At 42.8% G+C, this 22,264-nt stretch overlaps 1 long non-coding RNA gene across 1 annotated transcript; it reads right to left on the reverse strand.

Annotated features, from left to right (window-relative positions):
* Positions 1 to 346: 346 nt before the first annotated feature.
* Positions 347 to 7,570, reverse strand: LOC118541186 (uncharacterized). Its single transcript, XR_004919979.2, has 2 exons — positions 1,161 to 7,570; positions 347 to 566 (listed from the first exon to the last, which is right to left on the reverse strand). It is a non-coding gene; the product is annotated as an uncharacterized LOC118541186 (long non-coding RNA).
* Between the last annotated feature and the right edge of the window lie 14,694 nt (positions 7,571 to 22,264).

Below are 22,264 nucleotides of genomic sequence, written 5' to 3' on the forward strand. Positions count from 1 at the left end.
CCAGAACTCAGACTCTACCCTTTTAACATCCAGAACTTCTTACGAACGCAAAGGACATCTATCTCTATGAGCAGTTTGATTTCCTGATCCCAGTATTCCCCTTCCCTACCTCCCTTCTCCAGATATTTTGTATATGTGGAGACATAGATGTAGAAGTAGATCTCTTCAGGTCTCCTCCAGCGAGGGGTGTGTTGGAGTCCACTTGTACCAGTGTTTGAAGGCTGATTAGGTTCTTAGGAATTTAGGGAGCTGGTTGTTAACTATAACGATTATTGAGAATTATATAAATTTAAAAATCACATCTTTACTAAAAACAAAGGTAATAAATATTCAAAACACGTCACTGTCTAATTATTACAGTACATTTTATTTATGTCTTTGAGTTTTTTACATCAATCGTATCTGTATCGTGGAAATACTACGTAACGGTGAGCTACTGGCCATCTCTTCTCAACTCAGTGGTTCGTGACAGCGCTTGGTTGCTTGATGTTGATCGTGATGGGAGTATTTACACCAAGGAAATGGTCAAATGCTATAAATCCATGCTTGATTTATTATATTCTAGACTTAAAGTAAAGGAGAAAATATTAATAATGCACATTAGACTTAAAAGTCTGTCATGACCAGAGCTGAAGGGGAGAGAGGAATTAGTTCAATGAACATAATTTGTACAAAAGTGAGTGTATCGGTGGATCTCATCCTATTTAATAACAATACATTTATTGGGAAGAGACTTAGCAGACTGATATGCAATTCTATTTGTCAAATCATGGTGGAATTATGACCATAATTTGACCACGAATACAAGGGTTCAGCAAAAATTAACTGTGGAATCTTCAGTTGGGTCTTTTATTACAATCTAGAAATTGTGTATTGTAAATGCATGTTATATCAGCAAAATCTATAGTATCCTTATACATGCATTCACCCATTTGTCCTTTTTTTTCCTTTTGGAGAGTTGGTTGTTAAGTATTTACCTGTACACACCATCTCCAGCTTCAGAATTCTGTGATTATACTAGATTTTATGCTGTTATCTCAAAAGAAATCATGCCATTTTCCTTGGTCCACATTCTGTATAGAGAGCCTAAGAGATGATGAAGACGCCATTTGCCTCCTTTCTTGAGGAGTAAAGCTGGGGCCTGGGGAGTCTGTACGTACCTGGAGTTCCGTGTGTCAGTGATGACTAAGTTAAGGATTAGGCCTAGTGCTGAGGAGGTGGCTGGCCTGGAGCCAGGCCTCTTCTGCTGAACCTTCTTTCTGTGCAATGGCCATAAGATTTTGGCATTTTCCAGACTCAGGAATTGGCAACCCTCCTGAATTAGCAAGCCAAGTCCTCATTTATTCACTCTAAGGTAGGCGGTGCCAGGAATACATTCTAACTTCTGAAAGTTCTCTTAATCCAGGTTCTGGCCAAAGTCACTACAGAGAAGAATTCTTTTATTAAGATAAAACCCACTGAAACATAAGATCAAAAAATATGAAATTTCTTTAAACTTTTGACATGAACTAAATATTTGTGATTTTGTTCCTCATCTGAGGGAGGTTTTCATCTTGCCCTATGTGACTTGAGCAGTGGGGGCACATTCCTTGCACCAGTGCCCTGGGCTTCAGGGCCCCTGAGAAGCTGTGGGTTGCTGAGGGTGTTCCTAGCATGTGTCAGGGATTGGCGGGTGTTGGACTGTGATACTTGTTTTACTTGGCGTACCACCCGGAACTCATCAAGGTAAACAAGAGATACTACTTCTGTTTATATAATAGTAAAGAGGTTTATTGACCAGAAATTAGATAGGCCAAAAATCCTTTAGGGAAGGTTCTAGAACTAGGTTTGGAAAGCAGGCATGAATAAGAGACAAGTCATCAACGAGGACCACAACCCCAATCACATTCCAGACTACAGCTGGGGAGAAGCTCCTATGGAGACACATTCACCCAAGATCCTGCTTTTGCCATCCCTGAGCACTGGGCATGTCCACTTATGTCACCTCTGCCGCTGGCCCAGGGCACTGGACATTCCTGCCCCTGGAAGTGCCAAGCTGCTGTCATGGCCACTGCCACACTGCCGGAAGGATGCTCTGCCTCTTTTGCATGTTGTACTAAGGCAAGACTCAAAGTCCAGCCTTTTGCCTTTGCTGAGCTGCAAGGGAGCCTAGGAAAAAAACTATTTGGCTCTGCTTTCTACAGAGAAGCACAAGGGGGTATGCTATAAACAAGGGAGGATACTCATTGCTGAGTAACCAAAAAAGAAAAATGTTCGCGACACTTGGGTGCGTGCTCTGCAGATGTATATGCTCTCACGTGTCACCTGGGATGTGCCTAGGTACATGGGAACTTTCTGGTCAGCTTTGGCTCCATGGGACCACTACTTATTGTACCTCCTCTACTCTAAGCGGGATGCTCTTGGACCCCTTTCTCTTCTGCAGGCTTCGGGATGAGTCTGGAAGAGATGCTGGATCCGTGTTGTTTCCGTTGCATGCTCTCTCGGCTGTCCTCAGGACAGCACCCCAGGCTCCTCCAGGGTGCTCTGGGTCATGATGCTTCTCCTGCCCCATGGCTCAGATCTCTCCCTACTCAGCCCGTAGTTGGTCTGCAGTCCCATGAAGCAAAAGGGTATAAGACACAAGGAGCTGGAGCCTTACTCACGCTTCCCGGGGTCTCCACTGCCCCAGCACGAGTCCTCCCAAAACTCTGGCCCATGTTGTCTGGTGTATCACAAGGGCTCGATCCCTTGTTTTGGGTTTCATTTGGAAAAGTGCTTAGTCATTGCTTTTGGTTAGATAACTATCAAAATAACCTATTATATTTGTTTGGCACTAGAGAGTTTTCAAACACTTCCACAATGAGGAACTCATTTTATTGTGTTGGCCTCCTCTGAAATAGCCCAGGCCATTTTTATCCCCACCATGGAGTCAAGCGACTGAGGCCCAAAGGGCCTGAGGTCACACAGCTGCTACGGGGCAGGGTTGGCCTTGGCCCTAGCTTCCCTTACCCTTCACCTGGTGCTCCATGGACTGTTGTGCAGCTTCTTGACATGTGTTGCTATGAAGAAGAATTCACCCAAGATCCAGCATCGCTGTGGACAGTTGTGCCTCCTGTGGAGTTTGTAGAACCCTGTCTGAGCTCTGTCCCGGCCGCCAGGCCAGGCTGTGTGAGCCAGGCTCCCTCTAAGGATGGGAGGTGCTCTCACCCAGAACAGTCTTTGCTGGCAGCCTCACTCTGTGCTGCTCTCGTCTTTCCTAGCCCCTGCTCTCTCAGAGGCAAGGCAGAAGCAGCTGTGGTCACAGTCCCCTAAGAGGAGGCCAGTGGGTGGAATTCCCAACAACTCCAGCTCTGAGGTTTGGAAGACAAACGACTTGGGTTTCGGTCGAATGGGAGTGTCAAGTTATTCCAGCCTGATGAGATTACAGCTCAGAGGATCACGAGGAATCGATTCTTCCAGAAGAGGAAAACCAGCTGGCACAGGAGCTCCGCAGGGCCTTCTGCTAAAGGTAATGTGGGGTCACAGGCTGACAGGTTCCAGGTGATGACAGGATTAGGGCAAGAGGGAACTGGCGTGTGAATAAACCCAAATTATAGTCCGTGATGAGCCCAGGGAGCATCAGGAAGGTTGACAGACGAAAACATGACTTTGATGATCCAGAGGCACCAGCTTATGGGTCCCTTCTCTTTCTCCAGACACAACAGAGAGAGGCTGGAGTCTAAATGGAAATGCAGAGGTCTTGGATGTCAAGGGAAAGCAATGGAAAGATACGGGGCCCAGGGAGAGGCAGGGGAGGAGAGGGAGGCACTTTCCTGGGTCACAGAATTTAATGGGGGAGCCCCAGATCTCAGAAATCAAGGCAAGCAATGTTTCAAGGCAATATTTGCAAAAATCACAATTCAAAAATAATCTGTAGTGAACAGGATACCGACCTGGATACCGGCCATATGGAGCCATATTGGAGCCTCAGGCAAAAGGAAAAATCAGTAGTACTGATCCCATCTTTATTTAAAATGTTTGCATTTTGTTCATCATGAAGCTTTTTCCATTTTTTCCCATTTTTTATTGTGGTAAAGTATGTATAACGCAAAAGTTATCATTTTAACTATTTTCAAGTGCACCGTTGAGAGGCATTAAGAGTGTTCACACTGTTAGACATCCATTCCCAGAAGTCCTTTCCTCTTTCCCAACTGAAAGTCTGTCCCCAAGAAACACTAACTCTCCATCCACCCCTCCCCCAGCCCCTGGCAACTGTCATTCTACTGTGTGTTTCTATGAATTTGACTGCTCTCGGCATCTCCTGTAAGTGGAATCAGACAGTATTTGTCTTTTTGCGACTGGCCTATTTCACTTAGCGGAATGTCCTTAAGATCCATCCATGTTTTTTTACTTGTTTGTTTTGTTTCGTTTTTTAGAGAAAGAAAGAGAGAAAGTGTGTGAGTGGGGACAGGAGAGGAGCAGAGGTAGAGGGAGAGAGAGAATCTTAAGCAGGCTCCACACTCAGCAAGCCTGACTTCAGGACTTGATCTCACAACACTGAGATCATGACCTGAGCCAAAACTAAGAGTTGGACGCTTAACCAACTGAGACACCGAGGTGCCTCTAGGTCCATCTATGTTGTAGCATGTGTCAGAATTTCCTTCTTTTTAAAGGCTGAATAATATTCCATTGTAGGTATACAACACATCTTGCTTATTCATTCATCCATCGCTGGATATTTGGGTTGTTTCCGCTTCCTGGCTAATGTGAATAAGGCTGTGATGGATGTGGGGATTCAAGTCTCTCTTTCAGTTCTTTTTGGGTACATCCCCAGAAGTGGAATTGCTGGATCATGTGGTAATTCTATATTTAATTTTTTGAGGAAGCTTCCAACTGTTTTCTACAGCAGCTTTTGCATTAATTTTTTAAAAAATATTGCATTTGAATATTATTTACCTGAAGTCCTGAACTTTTCAGGACTTGTTGCAACCTCGTCCCAGCCCTGGAACACAATCCCTGATGCCCAGTGCTTCATACATGGCACCAAATGGAGCCACGGAGCTCTTTGCCAGAACCATGGAAGGTCTGCTTTGCTGGCCTGTTATTTATGTTTTGCCCTTATTTGGGAAGATGATACTTTGGGTTGTTTTTCCAGTGTGAGTCCAGGTAACACAGACCTACCTGTTGCCTTGTGTTACTGGTGTAGATCAGTGAAGGAGCCATCAGGATTGGGGTGCAATCTGTGACCAAGATACTGTTCTGATGGGATGCTCATGGTTCTGAGCAGGAAGTGTATCTGCTGGCACTCTTGATCCTAAATTTAATTAGCAGCACTTACTTCTACATCGTCCCCTTGGTGTTCTTACTTTTCAAGTGAGTTTTTCTTCCATCAAAGGAGCCAACAAGATTTTGATCACTTTCTGCCATCTTTATTTTTTGTTTTGTTTTTATACTTGGTAAAAAGAAGAGCAGCCTCTGCTCTGGAATCAAACAGGACCTGCATTTTGACACAACACCCTTGGGCAGTCTGAGCACATTCTGGAATTATAGAAACAGGCTCATCTGAGACACAAATCAGTTCTATTTGTTGTACCCAAGAGGAAAGCGCAAGTGTTCACTGATGCCCATGGTGGTCACCCTCTGGGAGCAGAAGGTGCCTTTGAAGACGGATGCATTTGGGAGACCCCAGACAGGTGCTCACCATTCACTTCTTGGGATTTCTCCCCAACAGGGCAATTCACTTTTTGGCTTTTTAGGTTAAATATGGGGTTCCTGAGTAGTGATTTCCACCCCCATTTTGGAAGGTTTCTCTTCTCACCTTGAAGCTCTATGTTCTGTGAAGGTTGGTGAATGGTCTCCTTTGTTCTTATGCTCATCCTCAGGCATGGGAGCTATCTCCTTGTCTCACACCCAGGGACTTTCTGTTCTTTTCTTACTTGGAGACTGAGTAGGGAATGGATATGGGAACGTAGAAAGACATTATACCATTGACTGATGGTGGATGAGCCACTTAATATCTTTGTGCCTCAGTTCAGTGGTTCAACATCAACATTAACATGTGACTTCTCGCCGCCTTTGTGTCTGTCGGGAAGAGACCTTTGATGTGAGGAGAGATGTTGATTAAATATAAGGGTGTGTTGCTGGTTGGCTACATGCATTAATTCTACAAATAATTATGGGAGTCCTGCTAAAGCACCTGGCGCCATTCTAGGGACACAAAAGGTATAGGAGATTGCTAAAACATGGTTGGGGTACAGTTTGGGGCACAGACAAGTAAAAGGATTTGATAAGGGTATATGTTTAGTGTAGTGCCTAGTATAATAGCTCAACAAGTGGTAGTCCTTGTTTCTGTGGGCACTGTCCTGGGTCTTGGCAAACAAAGATGAAGAAGCTGTAATTCTTTCCCTTAACTGGATAGTCTAGAGGGTGCTATAGACATGTGTGGGTTAGAAGCTAGGATGCTCATCTGCCTCAGTTACTCCTCACAAAATCCTTCCACAGGTTAGGAAACAAAGCCTTATGGCAGCCCTATGATATCTTTCAGACATGCAAATAGTAAAAGAAAAAAAAAGCCAAAATTCAAACCCAGGGAATGCTGATGCCAAAGCCTGAGCTGTTTTGTCTTGAGGAGATGTTGGTCAGTGTTTGTCAAATGAATATTCATTTGTGATATGTGCATGAAAATGCCCAGACAGGCAGTGCTGGAGACACAAGAGGGGCTGAAAAGATTTTAAAAGAATACCTGCATTTTTTTCCTCCTGCAATGTGTACATATAAAGGAAAAAGGGAGGAAAGAGCAACCAAAGCCCATCCTCTGTGAATCAATAGCAGAAAAAGATGCAGACTCCATCAAAGACTCCAAATTTTGCAGAGCATGAAATTACCAGATGATGATCTCAGAATTGACAGCTGAAAACTGTTTCCTTCTGTTGGGATGATTTGGGTCTATTGTCCTTGCTTTTGCCCTATATCCTACAGGCTAATAACCTTTTCTTTTTTGTTCTCGAATCAGGGAACAGATTTGGGTGAGTGACAGGGAAGCAGAGGTGGGCAGACAGCTGAGAGGAAGATGGAGCTGGTGGTTACTTTGCTTTCTTAGGACTATTTGATGAAAGCTTTGTACCCTCTGGCTGTCAGGTCTGTCCAGAATCTCATCAAATACGCTAGCATATTCTGAAGTGAGTTTTTCTTTCCCAAACAGAAAATTGCATTTTTAAAAAAAATATAAAAGTAATACATATTCATTGAGGTACATCGAAAAGTATAGAAGGGATTGACCATCACTTGCTATCCCATTACCATCTGATACACACATATACACATACCCACACATATTATATTAGAAAAAAGGGATCCTACTGGTGATAGACACATCTTGGGTACATGCACAGTCATTTTTCTTACTCTGGGGCCATCTTAATAATCAGGGTTTCATTATTTGATAAACCAAAGCTGCTTGGTTTTGGTGTAGACATTGGATCCAACCTAGACTAATCTACACCAACTCAAAAAATGTTCTTTGGAATTTTTTTTTTCTACTGAGATCCATGAAACTATGCTGGTTTCAGTCCTTTCCTCATTCTTAGTTGTTTTATTCTTTAATCCCATGAAATTTTCCAACATGTGAAGCCATGCCCTCCCTCCCTCCCTTTCTTTTTCTCCTTCTGTCTCTCCTAGTCCAGCCAGAAGCAATTCTTCTTTACATCCTGAAGAAACTTAGTGAATACAGTATTTGCTGCTTTCCAGCCTTGTCTACTTAATGATGTGTTTTGGGCATTTTCCCAGGTCAATAAATAGAGTCACAGATGCATGTATAATGGCTGCATAATATTCCAGTGAATGGACATACCACAATTTATATAACTAAAGGGAAACCGTTTTCAGCTGTCAATTCTGAATCTGGTGTCTGGTAATTAAAAGTTACTTTTTTTTTGGCTTTTATAGGGAATTCTGCAGCAAACATTACTATATGTATCTGTTTGTGTTTGTTGTATTTTCTTCTACTTCTTAAAATCTTATCCTGGCATTCTTTTTCCAGTTCCTTGAGTTGAATTTTTTCTTTTCAATCTTTTTCTTTATTTTTAATTTTGAAGACTTTGTTTAAAGCTCTAAATTGCTAACTACAATCTAAACTGCACCCAGAAATTTAAATACGCATCAGTTTCATTGTGGTTCAGGTCAAAATATTTTGCAGTTTCGTTGATGATTATCTCTTTAATCTGAGCATGATTTAAGAGTACATTTTAAGTTTCAAACATATGAGCTGTTGTTTGTTAAAACTTTATCACAGGGCTTAAAAGAAATCTCAGCACATTTAAGAATATTGAGATCATAAAGAATGTGCTTTCTAATCCAGTGTAATTAAGCTAAAAATCACCACCACCAACAACAAAAGACTCAAAATCCTTTATATTTGGAAATTTAGTAATACTCTCATAAATAACTTATGCATCAAAAAAAGTCACAATAAAAATGTTAAGATATTTTGAACTGAATCATAATGAAACTATGGCAGATGAAAACTTGTGGATGCAGTTTCAGTCTTGCTTAAGGGGAAACTTACAGCACATTTACATGCACATATTTAAAAAGAAGGCTGAAAATCAATAAGCTAAGTACCCATTTCAAGAAGGTAGAAGCAGCAGTGGTGGCAACAAATCAAATATAAATATTCACTAAAGATGCCAGTAGGGTCACCTTCAGTGGAGATTCATGTCTCTTTTCTCTGTCTTCGTATCTAGAGTTTTATGATTTTTGAAGATGCTTCCATTTGGCCTCTCAGGCTTTTAGTCCAGGATCAAGTTTCGTGATGGTATTTTGGGGTTCCTGCTCCATGGAAATGCTGGGAAGATACAGATCAGTATTTTAACTCCTGATCAGGAGGCTCCTCTCAGGCCCACAGCCTACTTCTCAGCTGGTTTCCACGAGGCAAAAAATGCTCATCTTCCCTCTCCCCCTGTCGCCTCCCAATGGCGGCCTCCAATAGTCAATCTGAGGCTAATTCCCTTGTTATAGACTGAAAGTTGGTGCTCCTTTCCAAATTCCTATGTTGAAGTTTAACCCCAACCATGGCTGTATTTGGAGATGGGGCCTCTAAGGAAGGAGGTTAAATGAGGTGGTGAGGGTGGGGCCCTTATATGAAGGGACAGGGGAGAACTCCCTCCCTCCTTACCTCCTTCTGTGTACGTATGTGCGTGCACACTTGTGCATAGAGGAAAGACTATATGAGGACATCCTGAGAAGGTGAGCATCCATAAGTCAAGAAGAGACCTCTCTCCAGAAACTGAAGCCATTGGACCTTGATGTGGGACCTCCAGCATCTAGAACTGTAAGAAAATAAGTGTCTGTTGTTCAGGCCACCTGGTCTATGGTATTGTGTTATGGAAGCCCGAGGAGACTAACACACCTTCCTTCAGGGTGACCAAACCATTGTTGCCCCTGCCTGCTTTGGGGCTCAGTAGCCTTTATCCTGTCTCTAGTCCTGATCACTTTGCTTTGCAGCTGCTCCACAGGGATGTTTATTTTATTTTTGAGTCCAACTATGACTTTTAGCATTTCTTTCTTTTTTTTTTTTTTTTTAACATATTTTACCTACTGTGGGGTGAGCTAGGGAGTACATCAAATGTGTGCACACTGTTTAAGATCTTTTGTGATTTCTAGTAAGGAAGAATCACATGGAGACAGATGTGCTGTTTAATTTTGCCGTAGAAATTAGAGATTCAGTGGCCTTACTGAATTGCTTTTTTTTTTTTCTTGTGAGCAGAGCATTTGGAATCAACTGGCTACTACTTCATAGTTACTAATTATTCCAAGATCCACTATGAATCAGTACTTAAGCAGATCATCCTGGGGGAGGCCGTCAGCCACTCCTTTGCCTTTCTTCATCCCCCATCTACAGATCATGGCATCTCTTCAACCACAGTTCACTCCAGCTCCTAGTGTTTCTCTTTCCACATTACCACCAACTCCCAGCGTGACCCTCCCAGGCAGAAATGGCAAAGTTGCATCTTTTTTATGGACCTAAATGAGATTCAGGTTGGGAAACTAAGCTACAGTGATGTATTGTTGGTGAATGTGAATGTCTGTTGACGTAACATCACTGCTTGTGAAGTGAGAGATGATAGTACTGATGGCGCCCACATAAAGCAGATGCACCTGGACGCGATACGTACAGAACTGTGGGTCTCCTCCCTCTGCTCACCCACTGGTGGCTTCTTAGCAGAGGCAAACTGTTACAGCCTCCACAGCCATTTGTGATTCTGCCTCATGGGCTGAAATCAGAACTGGGGCCTCCTATGACCTCGAACTTCGTTCTTTCTCAGTGTTACAGGATCACATAGTTGTGTCTGTTTCCAGCATGTAGCATTCAAGTTCGACAACCAAGAATCAAGTGGGACACATGGTTTCAGATGCACTTCTCTTGAGTTCCAGGGGGCTGTGTAGGCAGGTAGAAATATGATGAACTTTGTGTGGCCCAGATCTTAGTCATCCATCCACGAGCCATGTGGCCTTGGGCAAGGTCTGCGAGCTTAACCTCTGTGACTTCACCTGTAATGTGGACATTGTAATGCGTACTCCACAAGGTTGGCGTGGGTGTGTTAAATATAGGTGAAACCCCCACCCTGTGTCTGAAGGTATTCAAGAGATACTCCTTTCTTCCCTCCCTCCCTCCCTGACTCTGCAGTGATTGGTTGCCAGCTCTCTGCAGTCATCCCACCCCCCTGCACTCTGTTCCTAGGTGTTGGTGTAAAATAGGAATCCAGCTTTTGATGACTCAGATGTTCTTTTATTTCCATAACACTCTGACCGTGATATCACAGCTGTTCTTTGGGTGGTTTGTTGGGTTTGTCCCGTGACCCCCACCCCTGCCACAATCACTTCTTGGCTAAAGAGCCATGTGGTCATTTATGAATATATTGATTAGGAGAAAACTAGAGTTCATTATAAAAAGCCTTAAAAGGAAAGTGGGGTGGACTAGAACCTTCCAGAGGAGGGTGAAGAACTTGAAATTGCTGAGCACAGCGATGGGAATGATCCCTTCCCCATGTGAGAAGGCTGACTGACAGAATTTTTGTTCTTAGAGAATTCGCTGGAAGGAAAGGGGGAAGAGCAGGCTTGCTGTCTGGAAGGAAAGGGGGAAGAGCAGGCTTGCTGTTTTCGGCAATTCAAAACCCTGGAAAAACTATAAAACAGTTGGACTTGGTCCTTGACACAATCCCACCTCCTCTTTTTGCGTCCTCTCTCCCCTACCCTTCATTCAGCCGCTGTGACACCCCCCCGCCCCAGGCCTGGCTTCCTCAGTTCTCATAAATTTACCTCTTCTTCCCTCAAATTGAGTATTCTCTTGGTGCCTGATTGTCAGACTTCCCACAGAGGAAATAGATCTGAGGAATCAATTCATAATATGTTTCTCTCTACAGAGTTCTTTGCAAACTCTTCCCGAGATGTTTGCATTTTAGAAGCATTGCTTTTTAGGGGAATGATATATTTAGTTGGGCTATCCTATGCAAATTGTAAGAAAAAAATAAGGGTATGATGTGACTTCCCCAAGAAAGCTGGGTTAATGTGAACACAAAATGAAGCATGAGGATGCGTATATATTCCAATGTGACTCCATGGGCATCAGATTTCTCTTGGAGTTTTCACATATAGTTTTGGACTCCTAGCTTGAAGAAACACATGGACATAATGGGATACATTTGGATTAGTAAGGAGTAAAGAGGAGGTTCAGCAAGGCCTGGAGAGCTTTCCTCTACTCTCATGATGGATGTCTTCTAGGAAGGGGGTAGATTTGTTCAACATCATATTGCCAAGGGTGAAACTAGGACCACTGGGTGAAACGTACATGGAGGTTTTGTTTTGTTTTGTTATAAAGTAAGCTCTACACCCAATGTAGGGCTTGAACTCATGACCCCAAGATCAAAAGTCACATGCTCTACCGACTGAGCCAGCCAGGCACCCCAAGATGGCTGTTCTTTGAATCAGAACTGCCCAAAGATGCAGTGGGCTGTCAGAAGGATGGCTGTCAAGGGGATTCCAGTCCAAATGATCAAGGCTATCCATAAGTGAAATCCCAGAGGGCAGCCTGTGGGTGGAGTAAATTTTTGGAGTAGGGACAGATACCTTCCCAGGGTTTTATATCATCTTCCCTAGGCACGTGAAGGCTGAGCCTTAAAGATGGCTGGTGTTATCTAGATGAGAGGAAAGAAGGGACCACGGGACCAAGGCTTTTCTTTCTTGCATTCACCTAATCACCCAGCTGCGGGAAATGGACATTTCATTTATTTGCTGTTGTGGCAGGCTCCTGAATGCTTATGAGTATGAATCATTTTTATTTTATCGCTGTAGACTGAGTCCCCAGCAAGATAAGGAGGCATCTTGCCAGATCTAGATATGCTCTTTAGATGATAGAATAAATTTAAAAATCTTGAGGATCAAATTAATTTTACTTTTGACCCCAGACAATCTCTCTCTTCCAAAGAAAACTAATCTGAAAGATTTATATAAGATATTCAAGGTTCTTTGGATCTTATGCAAGCCTGACCCAATCTTACTCCGGTGAGTTTTTTGGTATAGTGGAGCTTTGAGAATTAAATTTTCTATGAACTAGCAAGAAATGAGAGAAAGCAGTACTTGACATGTGCTTGAGACTCTCATACAGTCCAGAAACTTAAAGACCAGTGCAGTTTTATGGGCAATAACTCATAAGCTCTGTGTATCCAATTGTGTTCTTTTCCTATTCCTCTCTTATCAGAATCCTTTCTTTCAAGGGTCAAAATTAGTATTTAATAAATCATTATTTACCAGAATGCTATACAAAGCTTTTAAAAATGCTTATGACTCAGACAATAGAGCAGTCAATCACATAAAATCAAATATGTGCATGCTAAGTCACAATTTAAAATTCCCATTTGACTTGTCTGCTCTCCTTAAACCCTGCAAATAATACTGACAATATTGAAAATTAAGTATCTTTTATGAGTAACAAATTCCTTCCTAATGAAAAATTTTTATGGTGGTTTACCAATGGAAATTGCAAATACATAAGGATAAAACAATAGATTCATGAAACCAATAACCATTAAAATAAAAACTCTAAGCAAACCAGGAATAGAAAGAAACTTCTTAAGCCTAACACAAACCTATAATCAACAAAAAACCTATAGCTAACATCATACTTACGAAAGACTGAATGCTTTCTCCTTAAGATAAGGAACCAGGCAAGAATACCTGCTGTCACCATTCCTATTCAACAATGTACTGGAGGTTCTAGGTGGTACAATAAGGCAAGTAAAAGAAATAAAAGGCATGCAGATTAGATGAAGTAAAACTGTCTTTATACCCAGACAACATGATCTTCTATGTAGGAAACCTGAAGCATCTACAAAATAAAGCTCCTAGAACTAATATCTTGTATTTGCAGGATACAAGACCAATGTATAAATTCTATTTCTATACACTAGCAGTTAGACATTGAAATGAAAATTACCACTGCCAATAGCCTCAAAAATATGAAATATTGAGGAGCAAATTTGACAAAACACATGAAAGACCTGTACACTGAAAACTACAAAACGTAGCTGTGAGAAACTAAAGAACCCCTAAGTAAATGGAGAGAGAGGTCATGTTCATGAATTAGAAGAACTGATATGTTAAGATATCAGTTCTCCTGAAATTGATCTATAGATCAAAGCAAACCTAATTAAAATCCTAGCGGAACTTTTTGTGTATGTGTGTGTGTGTAGAAATTGACAAGCCAATTCAAAACTTACAAGGGTATTCAAAGAACATTGACTAGGCCAAACAACTTTTACAAAGAAGGACAAAGTGGGAGGACTTAAACTGCTTGACTTCAAGATTAAAAAGTATAATCATAAAGACAGTATGGTATTGGCATAAAAATAGACCTAAGCAACACAATCAGAAGTCCAGAAATAGACCTCCACGTATATATCAATTGCTCTTCAATAAAGGTGCCAGGGCAATTCAACTGGGAAAGGAGAATCTTTGCAACAAACAGTACTGGGAAAACTAGAGGGCCAGATGTAAAAATCCAAAACCAAACCATCAAAAAGCACCTTAACCCTTGCCTCACATAACCTACAAAAAGTAACTTGACATGCATCAGAAACCCACATAGGAGAAGTGAAACTATGAAGTTTCCAGCAGAAGACGTATGAGAAGATCTTAGCAACCTTAAATTTGACAAGGATTCTAAAATAGGACACAAATTAAAAAACGAATTAATTGGACATACTCAAGAAATATTTTTTAAAGCCATTGCTATGACAGTGAAAAGGCTGGGTCATATACAGGGAGATATTTGCAAAACATACAAACTTGCTGCTCTGTAGACATTTATCAAATCAATAAATTTAAAATGTGGCTCCAGCAGTTGCACTACTGGCTATTTACCCAAAGAATACAAAAACACTGGTTTGAAGGGGTATATGCACCCCTATGTTTAAACCAGCATTATTTACAATAGCTAAATTATGGAAGCAGCCCAAGTGTCCATCAACTGATGAATGGATAAAGTGATATACATACACACAATGGAATACTGAGCCATAAAAAAAGAATGAAGTCTTGCCATTTGTGATGACGTGGACCGAGCTAGAGAGTTTAATGCTAAGTGAAGTCAGTCAGTCAGAGAAAGACAAATACCATATGATTTCACTCATGTGGAATTTAAGGAACAAAACAAATGAGCAAAGCAGAAAAAAATAGGAAGACAAACCAAGAAACAGACCCTTAACTACAGAGAACAAACTGATGGTTACCAGAGGGGAGGTAGGTGGGCGGATGGGTGAAACAGGTGATGGGGATTAAGGAGGGCACTTGCTGTGATGAGCACCCAGTGAGGTAGGGAAGTGTTGAATCACTATATTGGACACATGAAACTAATATTACACTGTATGTTAACTAACTGGAATTAAAATAAAAACTTCAAGAAGTAATTTAAAGGGTGGTACAGAGAATTTTAGTTATTTTTTTTATTATGTTATACAATGTGAAACTATATTTCTAAAGCTTAAATAGAATCAAAATTGTTGGAAAAATTAAAAATAAATAATTTTTTAATTTTAAAATAAATAAAATAAAAAAATAAAATTTTTTTCTTAAAAAATGTGGCAGTTCCTACTTGTTGGAGCAAGACCTTTTCCCCAAGCTAATGAAGAGGCTTCTCCCAATCTCTGTGACTTCCTCTCTTGCTTAAGATCACATTTTGTGAGTCACATACTCCAGAAAGTTTTGGAATAAGGCTCAAAAATCCAGGCTGAGGCAAACTTGTCAATGGGAAAATTTGTCTTTAGCTTCTCCTCTTTTATTTTTTTCTGTTCTTTCCACAGAACTTTATTCATCTAATGCGAGAGTCAGCAAGTGTTTTTTTGTAAAGGTCCAGGTAGTAAATATTTTAGGCTTTCCGGGCAATCGGTTCCCTTTCGAAACTACTCACCTGGCTGTTGTAGTGTCAAAGCAGCCAGGGACACCATGGAAACACATGGGCATGGCTGTGTTCCAATAAAACTTTATTTACAGGAACAAGCATTGGGCTGAATTTGGCTTCCGGGCAATAGCTTGCGGACTCCTGCTCTAGGGTTGAATCTATTAGGCAGCATTCATTGAAGTTGAAGCTACACTTTAGCCTTTAGATAATGGGACTGATAATAAAAGCCATCTGGGTTTCTGAAGAAACTGCTTGAGCCATGTTTTGAATCATACATGAAAGTACACGATCCAGAAGGTTGGAAAGGCATGCCGGGACTGACCACACTGACGCTCATGACGTGTCTATGGCACCCCGAGGCTCACAACTCTTGTAGTGTTGTTTACTGGAGATGTGCACAGTAAGCCCTGTTTCTGTGAAGTGTTATAGGTAGAAACTGGATCGTATTTGGTGGCAGAGTAAGTGGGAGGGGAAAACAAAGTGGGTGGCAAGTATGGCCCATGCGTCAGGGGTCCCTAAGTTCTTCCATGTTCAGCAGTATGTTAGAAGCATTCCCAGACTTGGCGGGTAATTGTACTCATTGCTAAGATTTACTACACTAATGCAATAAGGGCGTACATCTAATCATAAGGGGAAAAGACACAGGCAGAGTCTGGAGGAATCTATATGCAGACTTCCTTATGCTCTATTCCTCCCATGAGGGGTTGCAAAATGCTCACTCCTTTCCATGTGTGATGTTTCTGCCTAGGGAATTCTATTTGAGACTCAGGGCTCAAGGTTTTTCTTGGGGGCTGGTCATGTAGGCACCGATTGCATATAGCTAGGACCAAAATTTCAGGCTCCCAGAAGGAATGCAGGTGTTTAGCATAAACCATGTTGTTTGTACGAGTGGTCCAGGCACTGTAAACCTCCCTTATCATTCAGGGAACCTTCTGAGTGTCTGGTTCCCAGATGCCAACCATGCAAGCAGACTTTCCTAAGGGTAGCAATCTCAGACCTGGTATGTTAACTCTTTTCTACACATACCCCTACTCTGAGACATCCAAACAAGGGAAAAGGCATGATAGGGCAGGACATAAAGGCAAGGGCGATTTTGGGTCTTGTATGAATATTAAGTCTTCATGATACTACAGTATATGGGCCCCCGTGGGATGATGTGATGTGTGCCGCACTCTGCCTCCCTCACATCATGAGTCGTCTTGGTTCTTATTTACGTCTGTTCATGCTGGTGCAAAACAGCCTCCTCCCAGGCCTCCCTACCTCCATCCCACTTGTGACAGTATGTTTATGCACAGGCTGCCAGTTCATGACCTTGGCTCCCATTTCTTTTTTTTTTTATGCTGCTGCTTGTGTTAAAAAAAATCTAAACTGTCTTATCGCCTATTTTATTGAGAAAGTTGAGGCCATTCACTTAATCTCATGTACTTACCTTGCTCCACCTTTCCCTTCTTCTCTCTTGCCTCAGAGAATAAAGTAGCCCTCTCCCTGCTGAAGGCTGATGCCACAGTCTGTGTCCTGGATCCCATCTCCAGGGGCTTGCCCATCACTTCTCTCTCTCCTCCTGTGTTCAACCTCCCGCTTCTTACCCTTAGCACACAAACACATTGTCTCTCCCATCATTAAAAAATGTTCAACAGAACCTTCCTGTGACCTCCTAGCTGCTGCTCTTTCTCCTTCCATTCTCATTCAAACTTCTTGAAAGACTTACTTTTAATCATCTCCCCACCTCCCGTTCCTTCTTCATTATACTGCAATTTGACTTCCACCTACACAGTTCTATTGAATGGAAGGCGCCTATGAACACCTAATTGCAAATCCAGTGGGCACTTTCTTCTATTCATTATCTTCTCTGACCTGTCTGCTACATCTAACACCATTAATCACTCCTGCTTCCTGGGAAATTCCCCTTGGCTTTCATGACACAGAAAAATGCCCTGGTTCTCCTCATCTCTGTCCCACGTGGGCTCCTCTTTCTTCACCCACCATCTGACTGTTGGTGTACCCCAAGATTTTGCCTATTGTGTATTCATTGTCTTATTCTATGTGTTCTCTCTGAGCAGCACTATCTGGATACCAGTCACTCCACAGTTTCTATCTTCAGTGCGGACATCTGTCCCAAGCTCCAGACTCATATATTCATCTCCATCTGGATGTTCCGGAAGAACCTCCAGTTGATCACATCCATAACTGAATTCATCATTTTCTACTTCTGGGTTTCTCCATCTCATTGAGTTGCACTGCCAGTCACTAGATGTGGAAGATAGAAGTCTTCAAATCATCTTTATTTCTTCCTTCATTCACATGTTCCATCTCTCTTCAATCGCCAAGTCCTTTTGATTCTACTTCCTAAATATTCCTCAAGCTATTATCTCTCCAACTCCTTTACTAACACCTTAGTGAAGGCTTCCTTGATTCTTGCTGGATGACTCCAAAAGCTTCCTAATAGGTATCCCTGGCACCCATCTTACCTCCCACAAACCCATTCACTCAACACAATATTCAGAGAGCACCTACCATATGCACTGATCTGGGGGGTGGGGGAGATAGTGGTAAGGAGAATAGTCATGTCCTTTGCTGTCACTAAGCTTATACTATGGTAATACGTGAGTGTGTGTGTGTTTTAATCTACATTAAATAATTCCAGATACCAGTAAGTGCGCCATAGACAAGATAATAGGATTGAAGCTAACTGATGGAGTGGATTAAATTTGGATATTCAAAGTAGGCCTCTTTGAGTAGGTGACATTTGAGCAGAGACCTGATGAAGAAGAGCATCTGGGGTGGGGAGAACAGCATGTAGAAGGGCTCTGAGTGGGTGCATGTTTGGAGGATATCAGCTGAGGGAAGAATAGTCCGGGGTGAGGTAGGATTGTGTTAAGCCTTACAGGCCATGGGACGGGTTTGGGAATCTCGAGTCTGACAGGAAGCCATTGGAGGACTTTCACTGGCAGGTGACATGGTCTGGTGTACCTCCAGAGCAGAGTGCTCTGGTTGCTGCATGGAAAATAGGTTGCAGGAGGCACACCTGGAAGTAGTTAGGAGGTGATTGTATTATTCCAGATGAGAAAAGGTGATGTCTGGCCGAAGGGGGCAGCAGTGGAGATGGAAAGAAGCAGATGGAATTGGAATATCATCTGGATGTGGAATCCCTAAGACTTGAAAGAATCAGGATGTCTTCTTCATCCTCCATCAGTGGCTCCAGAGTGATTTTCTAAACACAGCTCAAGCCATATTGCTTCCACTGTTCAAGAACCCTCCGGGGTTCCTCACTGGTGATCAATTCTAAACAACTGTAGCCACAGATGCAAGGCCATCCCTGGCTTGTTTCTGTTTTTCTCACCAGAAGACTTCTCTACCTGTTAGATGCCTCTTGGTTCCGCCCCAGCATGTGGGCATGTGGTGTCTCTATCACAGTGCTATGATGTATTGAAATCGCCTGTGTATGTGGGCTCCTAAGATGCAAAGGCTTTGTCTTATTGATCATTCTATTTCCATTGTCTAGTTGCCATGCCAGTGGAAATTTGGGCCTTGGACCAGCAGCAGAAGCATCACCTGGGAGGTTGTTTGAATTTGCATTTTAGCAGCAAGGTCCCCCCGGGGACTCCTATGCACCTGACAGTTTTGAGAAGCTGGCTTGGGTCCTGTGGACAGTAGGTTCTCATTGACTGTCGAACAGGACCAGCAACCTGGTCCAGACTCCTCGGAGCTCAACAGTGATCTCCTTTTGTCAAAATAGACCAAAGTCACAAAGTCAGCTTCATGGAGATGGATTAAACCCTACTGGATGTTATGGATGCACTGAACGTGTCTGTCCCTGCCTGGCTGGTGACATCTGCTTCCAGTAACACAGGACCAGTGGTTACATTTACTTCCAGCCTAGGAGCCAGGGTATCGGCAATTTCAGACTGAATTGATTCAGAAGCACTCTTCTTATAGAGTACTCTAATTTTTTGTAAAGTCACCCATATAACCTAACACCTAACTTTTTTCCTTTGAATAGGTAGTCCTCTAATTAAGTGTCGAGAACAAACTTCTAAGTACCAAAGGCAGATACTCTGTGTCCACACATGGACTGCTAGCAACGAATGCACAAGTGCTAATTAGCTCATTAACACTTCACTGTTCTCCTTTGAGATGCTCTCAGTTATTTTTCAGCCGAAATAAACCCATCAGGTCAGAAGTTCCCAGTTTTGCCTTGTCTTTTTATGAACGCCCACGAGTTCAGGGGCTGCGGCTCTCCTGCCCAAACCACAAAGTGGGAATAATGGCCCGTTCAACTTCCCGGCTTCTCAGGTCCTCAGGCTGATGAAGATCCGGGGCTCTCACAGGCAGGAATTCTGACATGCTGCCCAGGTGCTGACACTCTGGTCACTCTGTGTCCCAGGCATGGGTCGTCCTCAGCAGAGCTGGAGGGTGGCTGTGCCAGGGACAGGGACCGTGTCTCCTCAGCACCGCTAGGAGCTCACGGAATTCCGTGGTGCTTTGACCTCACGGGTGTCTCTTTGGTGGTAGCTCTTCAGACCCCAGCAACCTTAACTAGCCTTCCAAGAGACTGAATGTGTTGTGGCCAAATTCATATGTTGAAATCCTAACTCTCACTGTGGTGGTATTTGGAGGCAGGGCCTTTGGGAGCTGATGAGGCCATGAGGGTGCAGCCCTCGTGAATGAGATTGGTGCCCAGAGAGTTCTCTTGCCGCCTTTTCGCCGTGTGAAGAGACTATGGGAAGTCAGCAGTCTGCAACTTGGGGGAGAGTCTTCACCAGAACCCAAATGGGCTGGCCCCCTGATCTCAGATTTCCAACGTCCAGAACTTCAGGAAAGAAATGGTTGTTGTTTATAAGTCACTCAGTCCAGCAGCCCTACCGACTATGACCATCCCCTGGGGGCAGATACTTCACCTGCTCAGAATCACTCTCACCCCCTGCCTGAAATTGCAAGTGAAGCGGGAAGTGGCTCTTTTCCATAAAACGCTTGGGAAATGCTTGGCCCACCTGCTTCTCAGGTTGAGGAAGGTCATGGTGAAAATCATATGCTTCATTTCCAAGGTGTGAAAATTTGCTCCCAGAACGATGGGGTGAAAGCAAGTCTTGGTTTGCTCTTATTATAGCATCTGGGTGGGACTTTCCAAAGAACAGTGATGGGGACACAGGTATCTGGGTCTTGTCCTTTGTCTGGAACCTGGCAGCGTGACACTCTTGTCACTTGGCCACAGTATTTTCACCAGGTGACCTCTAGCATCCCTTCTCATGCCAACATTTTAGGACTCTCTGTCTCTATCTTTCCTGGTCTTTTCTGGGGAGAATAAAAAAAAAATGAAATAGCTCAAGTTCTGACCCTTTCTGAATGTCTATAAAATCCCAGGGATTCAATAATGAGCAATGGTGTGCTGGTCAATGTTTAACAACTGGCACTGATTTGTAGTATTTGTTAATTTCTGTGGTATACATCATCTCATCAGGACTGATTTCCAGCCTTTGAGCGGTGTCCACCTGCTCACAAAATTCTTGAAAATGTAACAGTCAGCTCTCATGAGCTGCTATGAGCTGGCTCCGCACCCTTGTGAATAAGCCTCCTTGTCCATTATTCTGAGAGAAGCAGGACTTACACGGTCAGGGGCAGACATGCTCACTCATTTTCCTGGCTTCTTGCCTGGCTATTGGGAAAAGTCAGTGTGGACATGAGACAGTTGTAGAAGATTGGCAGTGAAATGTGTGGTCAAACACCGAGAATAGGAATGCTTCCTGTTTATCAGGATGTCTGACAACTCTCCCAGGGCCTTCTGCCAGAAAGTCATCATCCTCTTATGCTTGTCGAAGGGCACACAATGACACACAGAAATTGGATTGCCAATAAGAATTGTTCCAAGTAGAGAGATGGAGTCTTTTCCCATGTGCCAGGTGGAAGGAAGTTCGGGAGTGAGGTGGGGTTCTATAGGCTGATCAGTGGAGTCTCTCCAGTTTCGTCTTATGCTCATTAACTGAAATCAGCTTTTAATTCTGGGCTGGCATCTCTTTCCTACAGGTATGCATTCATCCCTTGTTGCTATTTCTGAGGGCTAGTACTCTAATTTTTCTGCCTTTGTTAAAAAAAAAGTCTTGTTCCCGGGATATGCTCCGAGAGGGACTCCTATTTTAGTCTTAGTTAACTCTAATAGAAAGAACAATGGAGGTCAAGTATTCCATTTTGTAGCAGCCGGTGAGTTATACTCAGAACAATCTTGCCCCCTGGCCATAGAGTGTGTGCTGTTTAACTGTAAGAACTTGAAGTACAAAGGGTGTTTTGTACATATTCTGCCTCCTCAAGGGGACATCGGTGTCAGGTAGGGTCCAGTCCTCAGTGAAGCACCAATAGACCCAGAGTTTAGCAGACCTGTAATGTCAAGAGGGAGCTGTTTTAGATGCCAAGCACTAACTGTTTTGGTGAAGACTGGGCAGAAAGTCTGGTATAATACATTGCCTGTAGTTCTTTGACCCTTTTGCAGAACAGCATGGAGCAGCCATTAAAGTTCATGGTCACTGGAAACTAAGCAGGTGAATTATAGGTCTATATCAAAGAGTCAAGAAACAGGAACACTTACCCAAATGTAAGAAAACCTTCACATAACCCTCAACCATCCATCTCATATCTGAGTGTTACTGGGCTCAAGGGAGATATGGCAAGACTAGGTAAACTGGCTCAGTGAGTCCCAACCTATTAATGGGCAGACATATACACTCCTCAAGTAGAAACAATCATTCTATCGTTTCTGGAGTATGGATGAGGACTCCAGGAATAATCTGTGCAGGAAAGACAGCACATTAATGACCCTTTGCACGAAAGAGGGGGATGAAAATTAGGTAGTGTGTGAAGAAGTGT

This window comes from Halichoerus grypus, chromosome 12, assembly GCF_964656455.1.
Source record: "Halichoerus grypus chromosome 12, mHalGry1.hap1.1, whole genome shotgun sequence".
Lineage (NCBI taxonomy): Eukaryota > Metazoa > Chordata > Mammalia > Carnivora > Phocidae > Halichoerus > Halichoerus grypus.